Raw genomic sequence first — 11,973 nt, 5'->3', positions numbered from 1 at the left:
TGCTCATCAGTCCAAAGAAACTAACTCATTCACACACTCACACACTGAAGACACAGCCCTCGGGAGCAATTTGGGGTTTAGTATCTTGCCCAAGGACACTTCGACATGCGGGCTAGGGGAAGCCGGGATCGACCTTCTGATTAGTGGACGACACGCTCTACCTCTAAGCCACAGCCGCCCGTTGAGCAGCATTGCAGACTTGGAAAGTGTACATACAGCTTTAAAAGTCTGCAAGAGAGCTCTCTGGCTCCTATCAGATCTAAAGTGTAAGAACCCTAATGCGTCATGGAATTATAAGAAAGTCTATAAATCTGTATAGATTGTTATTTTTATTGCTTGAGAACTGAGACCACCTCTCGTCATTTGTTTGATGTTCAGCTGAGGGGTCACTGTTACACTGAGCACCAACAGGTACAGTGTGTTTAGGTTGTACAAAATCAATGGCAAGCTTGAACTCAGCAGAGCAAAGATACAGAGATAGATCTAGTTTTTTTAGTACCCTCAATATGCATTTGAATTTAAGTGAAATTAATAATTGTAAAATTAATACAATAATAGAAATATGATCACACGTTGACATACAATGTTGCTCTAGCTTTCTCACAACTGAACAATAACTGAAAGGTAATAATTATTTTGAGTTTCAAAAAGGGCATATGACTATAAAATTATTACATTATAAAATTATTACATTATTCCAAACAGCTTGTAAAGCAGAAATGTTTTCTGTAGACAAATGAATCCAGATGCAAAAGTGTGTTCACACTGTCACGCTGGTAGAGCGGGTCGTCCACCAATTGGAATGTCTGCGGTTCAATTCCGGCTCCCCCAGCCAAAGTGTCTTTGGGCAAGACACCCCAAATTGCTCCTGAGGGCTGTGCCTTCGGTGTGTGGGTGTGAATGCTTAGTTAGTTTCTTTCAACTGATGAGCAGTTGGCACCTGCCATCAGTGTGTGAATGAGGTGAATGTGATATGTAGTGTGAAGCACTTTGAGTAGTGGGAAGACTAGAAAGGCGCTATACAAGTACAGTCCACTTACCATTACACACCAGCATGTCGCATAATGTGGCAACAGTTCCTCTGAAGACTGTGTGATGTAGTTGAAAGCTCAAAAAAAGCTAGTAGCTAGTATTATTTTGTGCAACACTCTCTCTTTCAGTAATTCACATTTACATAATCACACCTGTACAACCACAGTCTGATCTGCTGGCCACTTACATTAGATCCCAATCCCTGCTGCTCTGGGGGTGGAACTGGCAACCTTCGATTCACCAGCCTGCTTTTCTATGCTATCAACATAAATATGAATATTTGATTAAAGTATGTTTCTTTGAATATCTGTTAATGACGCAGTGCAGTGGTTAGTACTGTTGCCTCACAGCAAGAACCCCCAAGCCAGCAAGTTACCATGTTCTCCCGGTGTCTTGCTTCTAACAACTTAACATTGTTTTTTTTTTGTCTAAAGCATTAGAAACTGTAATTCAATCTTTTGTTACATCCAGATTAGATTACTGCAACTCTTTGTATTCCTGCCTGACCCAGTACAACTCCAAACTTACTAGAGCAAAACTACTCACAAGATCCAATAGAAGAATGCATACAACCCCTAAACATTGATGACATTATTATGTAATTTTGTCATCTCTATCATTGGTTGCCTGTACATTCTAGAATATATTATGATATTGTTGTATTCATAGCTCTTTCTTCACCATTACTTAACTTCAGTAAATACTATGTACTAAACATGTATCACGTATTGAAAGTCAATTACATGTATTCATATAACCTATTGTTTCTGGTTTGCTTTGTAATTTCCCTTATTGGAATCATTTAAGTGTTATATAATCTTTTCTTCTTGTCTTTAAATGTGATATTTTTCTCTGCACTTAATGTTATACAGCCATCAAGAACTTGTATGCTACTGTAGCTTTTCAAACTAACTACTAATTCATGGTCAAAGTCATACACAGCCTCAGCATGTTTTCAATCCACACAAATGCCAGATGTCCTTGCTATTCAGATGCCTTTCTAAATCCTTTTGATGCCTTTTTTCCTGCACCTGATGTGTTCTAATGAATTTAGGAAGCAGTGGAAGTGTGGAGAAACACTGGCATCTGTTGTTTGGGTCCAACATTGCAGAATCTGTACCCGAAGAGTGAATCTCAAGCTGGGCTCAGCTCCAGGGCCCCTCGGGGGGCCTGAAGGGGGGTTAAGGAAAATGAGGAATTGAATTTCAACAATATTTGAATTCAGAAGAGATTATCCCAAATAAGTAAGTTTAAAATGAAAGGTTTGATTATCAGAATTATCATGAGAAAAGATTAAGCATTTCCAAGATTCAGTATGGGTCCCTGGGATTAAATCTCATCCAACAGAGATTTACAAATATCTGTGAGTGTCCTCCAACTGATTCATTAAGTGCAGTGAAAATCTTGAGTGCATTTCTCAGTCCATGGACGATTAAGCTTAAGCGGAAACTGGACCTTTGGTGTTTTTCGTTAACTTAACTGAACTTATTTGGTCAAAATTGTAATTACAAAAAATGTTCTGTATATTATTAGTGTTCTCCAGTGGGTGGGAGTTTTTGTGCTGGTACTGTAAGTTGATTGGTGCAATTTCTGTGTGGGTGCACATAAAAAAAAAGTTAATTATATCACTAACAAGCAGTTTTGAGCGCACTACTATTTGAGCCAACTGGGGGCATATTACTTCTTGTTAACCATTGCTCAGTCCCACCCTTGACCTCAGCACTCAGCTTGTGAATCACATTACTTTGTGATTCACGGAGTGCTGAGATTACAGGACTACCCATAGGCACAATGCAAAGACCACATAGAATTTTTTTTTTTTTTAATAGTAGAATAGTAATTGTAGTGTTAATATTAATAAATTAGTAAGAATAGGAACGACAGCTATAGGAAAAATTATGTCAGTATTAGTAACAGAGGCAATAACAACAACTGTAGTAGCAGTTGTCAAGCAGGAACACGGGGGCAGCAGGTGGCCCACAACCACAGATCCAGTCTCTGAGACAGAAATACCTGCTGAAAGTGACAGAAGGAGAGAGGAGACAAACGAGAAAGCACAAAACTACGGGAGAGAGAAGATGTTGAGTTAGAAACATGCAGTAATGGAATAAAAGTGCATACAGATGGAGAGGAGGACAGAGGAAAGAGGTGCATCATGGGAAGTCTCGCGGCAGTCTAGACCTATAGCAGCATAACTAAGGGATGGTTCAGGACTCACCCAAGCCTGCCCTAACTATAAGCTTTATCAAAGAGGAAAGTCTTAAGCCTATACTTAAATGTGGAGATGGTGTTTGCCTCCCAAACCCAAACTGGATTCTAATTCCACAGAAGAGGAGCTTGATAACTGAAGGTTCTGGCTCACATTCATCTGTGCCATAAAGCTCCATTTTTGTCCAAAAACTATTAAAAACACATCAATGAGCCAAACTGTTGCACTGGGTGACATGTTCTGCAAACTACAATGTATGAACACACACTCTGTAGTTTATTTAGACTCAATCCCACATACACCCTGTTGCTGCCAGAAATTACCACCAAAGCACCAAATGTGGATTAATCCGCTTCTGAAAATATGGCACTTTGTCACCAAACTGATGGCATGTCAACACCCACTCAGAGCCTTGAGGCTTAAGTTGTCAGTATGCTTACTTGGCAGACTGTCCAACAGAATTTATAATCTTATGTTATACAGTGACTGGCCAGGTGTGTGATGGTGAAGGTTCATGTGAACAACTGAGTGCAGCATCATGAATGCCTTCTAGGAAGGAATGTTATCCCCATCTGAACTTTTATTGCATCTCGCCCCTCTCTATGATGACAGGATTTTTACTCTGCCTTCGAGTGTAGTCATTCAGAATAGGTAGAAACACTGGTGCTATATTATCATCCTAATCAGTGTACTTTGTTACACAAAAAGTGAGGAGAATTAAAATTTCAGTTTGCCTTTAATAATGTAACAAAAATTTAAAAAAGCAAACAACAAAAATGTTTTTTAATGCAGTCTTAAAGTGGCCACATTGCAGACAACTGAGATCCACACTGACCTTGTGTCTCTCTGAGATCACATCTCTAAGGGCTGAAGCTGAACATACTGTTTTTCCCGAGAAAGGAGGAATCTTTGTAATTCAACATGAATGATGTGTGAGTGAGTATTCTGATATTCTTATGCCTGTGTGTATGCGTCTGTTTTTTGAGTGCATGAGACTGACCACTTGATAGCTTGCAGAGCACTTAATAGATCATCAATACTTGACTACACCACTATCCATCATCCACAAATCCAACCATTAGACATCGCCATGAGCAGTCGAGTAACATCCATGCAGGTTTCTGCAACTCACGCTGGGCATGGCTCTTAAAAACATTGCTTAATTTTCAGCCTTCTCTAACACAAAAGCTGGAGAACACAGCACATAGGCCTCCTTCTGGCTGGGTTGCTTGAATGCCTAAGGGAGAGAAGACTCAGACATCAGACGTTTACAGACAGTTTGGGTAATAATTTTACTGTTCACCTTTGATATCTCGTCCAAAGAAGTTTGTCTAACCTGGAGGTTTGTTTCTAACCTGTCTGATCAACTCACTGCTTATGTCTCTTGACCCATCTTGACTTCTTTTAGTAATGTCACTGTATTCCCATATCTCTGTAATTAACTTTAGAAATGATAGACAAAACTACAAAATTAAGACCCAAGTTGTAAGATAATGCTTTCAGGTCCTAGCATGGTAACAGGCAGCATTGCCATTTAACTACTGGGTGTAAGAATGTTTCATTTGTAGAGAAAAATAATTTGATACATTTTAGAATGCAGTGTCTTCCTCCTCTCGGATGCCTTCAGTTATCCCGGTGACTTCCTGATCCTGGCAGATGTCACAAAGTGCACCGCACACAAAAAATGCCAACAGACATAAAATACAGACATAAGAGGAGTAAAACATAATAGAAATAAAAACTAAATCAATAGAAATTAAAGGGAAATCTAAGAGTTCTTTTTAATGGTGTCCAATGTCCACAGATCAGGGAAATACTTACAAAATGTAGGAGCCACAACTTCAAAGGCACAGTCTTCTTTAGTCTGAATGAGATGAAATGGAAGCAGAATGAAATAATAATCATCTTCATCTCAGTTTGAGACCCAGTTGGCCTGAGCTTAGATATGCTCACCAGCTGGACTCAAACAAACCAATCAAACACTTCACTTGTTGACATCAAGATTTCAAAGGTTGGTAGATTTAAAGGAAAAGGAAAAAGAACCAAGACTTTCCATTATCTTAAGGACAAGGCTGACTGGGGCAGAAATAAGAACTTGTGTTTTGTCAGCATTAAGCTGTATGATCTGCCATCCAATTCTTACGGGTTTGGGCAGTTATGTAAAGTAGTTTTGTTTGTTTTTTTGACATTTTGAGGATTCCACAAGGTGTACAATTGAATATCATCTGCATAGCATTGATAATGTCACAGACACACCAGCCACACCGCACCCCCTCACCTGAATACTAATTCCCAGCACCTGTTTCCCATAACACACCTGAACGCAATCAGCCACTCTACTCCTCCATAAATTCCCACTCTTCACCTCAGTCAGTGTCCGGTCTCGTTCGTATGAAGGACAGAGCTACGCTTCCAACCTTCAATACACCACGGACTCACCCACGACGTTACGTCAAGACTACCGCCACTCTGAACCCCGATCCCCGAATCACGACTCCAGAAATCTCCGGTCTCCTGAGTGTGTCGCTCCAACCCTCCAACCCCGGCTCCCGTCTGTCTCCAGTCTCCTGAGTGTGTCGCTCCAGCCCCAGCTCCCGTGTGTCTCCAGTCTCCTATGTGTGTCGCTCCAGTTCCCGAACTCTTCTGCCATCAGCGAAATAAGGGACGGTATCATTACCACTCTCATCCATTCCATATTTCCTCTGTGTATAAATAAACTCTCTCAGTTTCCTCACCGTTGTCTCCGGTTGTTCTGTCCGTAACAGATAAGAGATGTGAATGTCCCTTTCTTGTAGTCAAATGTGGCTGCCACAAAAATTCTACATCCTTCAGCTCCTCCTGTAGGAGACACAACCCTTTTGTCTTGGATTCGTGGCGGTGTGTTGATCTCTGTACACCATCAAACATCAATACTGTCACCACTCTTAAAGAAGAGAAAATTGATAGCCAATTAATTAATTTAGTCTCATAAAATACACTAAACTATCAATTTGGAACTCTGATTAATAATTCAAATAATAACTATAACCAAAATGACCATCAATAGCTAGTAGGTTGAATGATTTGGAGTTCTATATAGAAGAGGTTGGCAATATATTCACTCTTATGCAACATTAAAGAAACCAGCATGTATATCCACAAGCGTTTATTTAAAAGATAAACAAAAATCAAAACACAAAAGATGAAAACTAACTGAAATGCACTAAACTAAAGAACAAAAGGGGTATGTACATGTGTGTGAGAGAGTGTGTATGTGTGTGTGTGTGTGGACAGAAAGAATGTGTGCATGTTTCTTTGTTCTGCGTCCGTGTGTCTCGCATGCACGAGCATGAACACACATGGTCAGAAACAAGAGAGCATGTGAAGCAGGAGCTTCAAAGTTCCTCTCCACCGTGTGTGGTTGTGTTTAAGGCCAAATCGAAGTATATGTGTGTGATTTGTAAGGTAACAGTGCCAAGTTAAGAGAGTTAGTTAGTTGCATGCAAAGACTCTGTCTCTGTGAAGCATAACTAACATCAAACACATCACAACAACACCTCAGAGCACCAAATCAATAGATAATGTTACATTATAAAAGTTAAGCAGTCCTGTGCTTAGTCGTGTACACTGTTAAGCAATATTATGCTCAGTTAAGTTACGTTACCAGAGGGAAAAGGGGTTGCTTTAGTGCTGCTGTTAGCACAATTCTTACCAGCCAAGCTGGAAAGAATTGTGGTTCCGGGGAAAGTTTTTGCTGTGCAGTGTCTGCTTGTAGAGATCAGAGGAAGCTGGTCGTTCTGTCTTTTGTTCTCTTCACACAGTTAACAGCTCAGCGTTAACTTGCTTTGTGCTCAGGGTTGGATTGCAAAGTTAGCTGGCAGACTTTGTGTGGTAGCCACTGGCGCAAACTAAAGTTGGTTCCAGGAAACGTATGCAGGCATTGTTTCATCAGTCAGTAAGAGAGACAGTTCAGTTTGGTGTTTCTGCACCGAGCAGATTACACAGTGAAGGCAGCAGCAGCAGCTGCAGATACCTTTTCTGTATCTATCAATACTGTTGACAATATTATCATAATGGTCTGGCACCATCATATCTTAAAGATCTCATAATACCATATTATCCGACTATAACACTGCGCTCCCAGAATGCAGGGTTACTTGTGGTTCCTAGAGTCTCCAAAAGTAGAGTGGGAGCCAGAGCCTTCAGTTATCAAGCTCCTCTCCTGTGGAATCAGTTTGGGTTCGGGAGGCAGATACCATCTCCACATTTAAGAGTAGGCTTAAGACTTTCCTCTTTGATAAAGCTTTTATCCCACTTTTATCCCATTACTGCATGTTACTAACATGACATCTTCTCTCTCCCGTAGTTTTGTGCTTTCTCGTTTCTCTCCTCTCTCCTTCTGTCACTTTCAGCAGGTATTTCTGCCTCTGGAGCTGCAGAGTCTGGATCTGTGGTTGTGGGCCACCTGCTGCCCCCGTGTTCCTGCTCGACAACTGCTACTACAGTCATTGTTATAGGCTCTGTTATTAATACTGACATTATGTTTCCTATAGCTGTCATTCCTATTGTTAATAAATTCTACGTGGTTTGCATTGTGTGTCCCCCCGTGCCTCTCTCTCTCTTTCAAAACCTAACACAGCAGCGGTGGATTGAGTCGCCACCATTGAGTCTGGTTCTATCCAAGGTTTATGCCTCTTAAAGGAAGTTTTTTCTTGCCACTATCGCCAAATGCTTGCTCATGATGGGATTTGTTGGGTCTGTGTAATTAATATTATAAAGAGCACGGTCTAGACCTGCTCTATAGGAAAAGTGCAATGAGATAACTTCTGTTATGAATTGGTGCTATATAAATAAAATTGAATTGAACTGAGTATTGTATTATTATACAGTTGTCTGACCTATGGTCAACAATATTGATAATAATTCTATTACTAAAAATTATACTATTACGTATTTAAGTTGCCACAGGAATGCCACACAGCTTCACAGTTTTATAAATATATCAACAATATTATAAACGGTAATTGTTCCAATATTAAACTGCTCTGGCGCAGGATCTAGGAGAAGAAATAGAACCACCAATTATCCTGAAATAACAGATGATTTCTCCACGTAGCATCATATATCCAAAATTCCTCCACCAAACAAATGAGAAAATTTCACCAGATTTAAAGAAGCAATAAAGCACCATTAGTTGCAAAACTCAGAAACTTGCAAAATACTTTTGCAAAACTTTGTAACTGCAGTGGATGTGTTTGTGCTAACTTCCTTACCTTGAAAACAAATGTTTGTGACATACTTTCTGTTTCAATGATAAATATACTACTATAATCTAAAAATCTAAAATCTAATTACAAATAACTGAGGAAGTTCTTGTTTGTTAGAAAGGACAAGGAAAGTAATTTGCTATGCTGCTATGAGACATGCCACATACCATTCTGCTTCAAAACCTCCATCATCACTTATGTTAACTCGTTAACACATTAATTACAGATCTGTCGCCCTCTGGTAATGAAGTAATTTGAGCGCCTTGTGCTGCCCCACCTCAAAGCCATCACAGACCCACTTCTGGACCCCTTGCAAATTGCCTACAGAGCCATCAGGTCTGTAGATGATGCCGTAAACAACATGGCCCTCCACTTCATCCTCCAGCACCTGGATTCCTTTACCAGGATCAGGACTTCAGCTCTGCTTTCAATACCATCATCTAGCTCTGCTACAGGACAAGCTCTGGAGTGTGCCTGACTCCACCTGCAGGTGGATCACAGACTTCCTCTCTCCTCTTCTTCCTCTGCATCTGTATGCATTTTTATCCCATTACTGCATGTTACCTACTACATCTTCTCTCTCCCGTAGTTTTGTGCTTTCGCATCTCTCTCCTCTCTCCTTCTGTTGCTTTCAGCAGGTATTTCTGCCTCCGGAGCTGCAGAGACTGGATCTGTGGTTGTGGGCTACTTGCTGCCTCCGTGTTCCTGCTCGACAACTGCTACTACAGTTGTTGTTATTGGCTCTGTTACTAATACTGTCATTATTATTTCTATAGCTGTCATTCCTATTATTATTAATTTATTAATATTAATGTTACGACTACCATTTCATTATTACTATTTTAAAAATTCTAGGTGATATTTGCATTGTGCCCACCCCCAACTCTCTCTCTCTCTCTCTCAACCTCTCCCTTTCTCTCTCCAACTCTCTCTTTCCCTCTCCACCTTGCTCTCTCTAAACCTCTCTCTCTCTCTCTCTCTCTCTCTCTCTCTCTCTCTCTCTCTCTCTCTCTTTCTTTCTCAAAACCTAACACGGCAGCAACAGATGGCCACCCACCATTGAGTCTCGTTCTGTCCAAGGTTCCTGCTCTTAAAGAAAGCTTTTTCTTGCCATTATCGCCAAATGCTTGCACATGGTGGGATGTGTTGGGTCTCTGTAAATAATATTATTTATTAGAGTACAGTCTAGACTGGCTCTGTAGGAAAAGTGCAAAGAGGTAACTTCTGTTATGAATTGGCACTATATAAATAAAATCTAATTTAATTGTTAAGCAATCCCAAAGGGCATTTAGAGCATCAATCAGAAGGTCAGGATGCAGTAACTCAGTGTTGAGCAGCGCTGCAGGAGCAGATAGAAATTATATAAATGTTTCATTCAAGTAAATGTGACATATAAAACAGAGGCTACTCCTTAGTGTGGGGTCAATAGGCAGCTTTCATTAAAGAGTAAAATGTGGCCTTTGACCAGGGTGGAGGTCCATTGTCAGTTTCTAGGTTTTCAGCCTTCAATCAACAAGCATACCTTTAAGCATTTTTCACTTTTCTTGGATTTTCCTTCAATTTATCTCTTTAGAGTTAATCTCTTCAACATTTGTCCAGCTTGACAAACTCATGTTGCACAGCCACATGTTGTTCCAATTTAGACTCAGGAGGAATTTGGGGGAAATGTATATAAAACAATGCTTGTGACCTCTAAAATAATTCCAATTGGTCAAATGGTGCAACCATAAAAAAACATGCTGGATTGAATATTTCACTCAGTGTGAACATTGTACAATTTAGTGTTGGAGCAAATAGATTTTTTTTTTTCTAAATGCAAGAATTTAAGGGTTAAATGGTTTCTACAGTAACACGTGTGAAGAGAGTATTTGTGATGAGAGTTCTTTCATTGTGCATATATATATATATATATATATATATGCACATTGAAAGAACAATGACATGACCTCCCGAATATGGTGAACATTGAGCTATGTAATTGAGTGGGACTTAATATTTATCATATTGATCAGCCTCCATGCATTTAGGACAGCCACTGTTTGTTGTTGTCACTGTCTTGCTCTCTAACCAGCTTCTCTTTCCATTTATATGCCTTACACTGACAGTGTTTGTCATGTTAAGTGCTCAACAAACATTCTGACATATGGATGAAAAGGTTTGCAGCAACACTGAAAACCTGCATACAGAGCCAAAGTAACAGCTTAAACAGTCTGATATGAGTTAACATTTATACACAGCTGTACTGCAAGACAACTTGTGTTCAAAGGCAGTGCCAATGCAGGAAATGGAGTGAGGTTCATATAGAGCATTAAGTAAAAATAAAGTAAAGGTGTTGTTTATCTTCAACACTGGCATTCCAGGTTCACATCCTAACTCATACCAGTAGTCAGTGTCGATAATTTTATTATTAAACCATGACTGACATCTTCCTTTAACTTTTAAGGATAATTTTGATTTCTCACAACTTGGGTCATACTTGCTTTTAAAGTTATAATCTTTGCACAGACCTGCTCTACCAACATCCTGGATCAAGCACTCAACGGGCGAATCGTGTTCCAAGCTGAAAAAGTGCAAGGGATGAGGGGAGGCGTAGTCTGTGTTTACGTCGATGGTGCTTGGTGCTCAAGCACAGTCAAAATGGATGGACAGATGTCGAACATCTTATATCTTGTTGCTGCTGTCTTGCATTCCCCCAGACGCAAATTCAAAAAAATGCACTGAATTATTTCCTGGGTGTATACATTTATGTATATATGTAAATAACTGTAGGATGTAGGTGTGTAGCATGAAGGGACTACTAACTTAATTTTGTTGTACAACCTTGTGTTGTATAATTGTTATAGTTTGAGGTTTTGTCATTTCCTGTTTTGTTTTGTAGTGTGTTCCTCTCCTTGTGTGTCATGTGGTTTTACTTCCTGTCTTTGTTTGCTTTCCCTCCAGTTTTGATTGTTGCCCCCTCCTTGATTGTTTGCACCTGTGTCTCGTTGACTCACCTCACTTAGGGTATTTAGTCCAGGTCCTTTCCTTTGTTCATTGTGTCTTCATGTCATGTGTGTGAGTTGCTGTTAGGTGCATTTTTCATTGTACCTTGTTCCCATGCCCAGTTCCCAGCATTACTTTCTGTGAGTTTGTTCGTTTGGATTCTTTGTCTCCCTTGGACTGTGTCTGGATTTTGGACTTTACACTTGGCAGGCTCCATGTCAGATTTGTTTAGCTTCTTTGGACTCACTTCCCTGTTTCCACCACTGCCAGCCGGTAATCCATTACCTATTACTTGGACCTGTATCTGCCTACCTACCCATTAACTGTTTGTTGCCTGTCTGCCTACCGGTCTGTCTGTCTGCCTGTACATGCCTGTAAGCCACTTCACCCCAATAAACACTGTAGCCATCTGGCTACTTCATCCTCATACCACTTCCTGGTCATCTGCATTTGGGTCCACATACTGCACCCCATATGACAATAATGCTAAATAATTACCTTGTA

The 11,973-nt window shown here is 40.1% G+C and overlaps 1 long non-coding RNA gene across 1 annotated transcript; it reads right to left on the bottom strand.

Annotated features, from left to right (window-relative positions):
• Window positions 1-3,958: 3,958 nt before the first annotated feature.
• Window positions 3,959-11,585, bottom strand: LOC122872113. Its single transcript, XR_006377023.1, has 5 exons — window positions 11,481-11,585; window positions 5,977-6,164; window positions 5,681-5,884; window positions 5,063-5,105; window positions 3,959-4,890 (listed from the first exon to the last, which is right to left on the bottom strand). It is a non-coding gene; the product is annotated as an uncharacterized LOC122872113 (long non-coding RNA).
• Window positions 11,586-11,973: the final 388 nt, after the last annotated feature.

This window comes from Siniperca chuatsi, linkage group LG24 (genome assembly GCF_020085105.1).
Source record: "Siniperca chuatsi isolate FFG_IHB_CAS linkage group LG24, ASM2008510v1, whole genome shotgun sequence".
In the NCBI taxonomy this organism is placed as follows: Eukaryota; Metazoa; Chordata; class Actinopteri; order Centrarchiformes; family Sinipercidae; genus Siniperca; species Siniperca chuatsi.
Note: the sequence above shows the minus strand (reverse complement) of the source record. Positions and strands in the feature narration are given on the sequence as shown.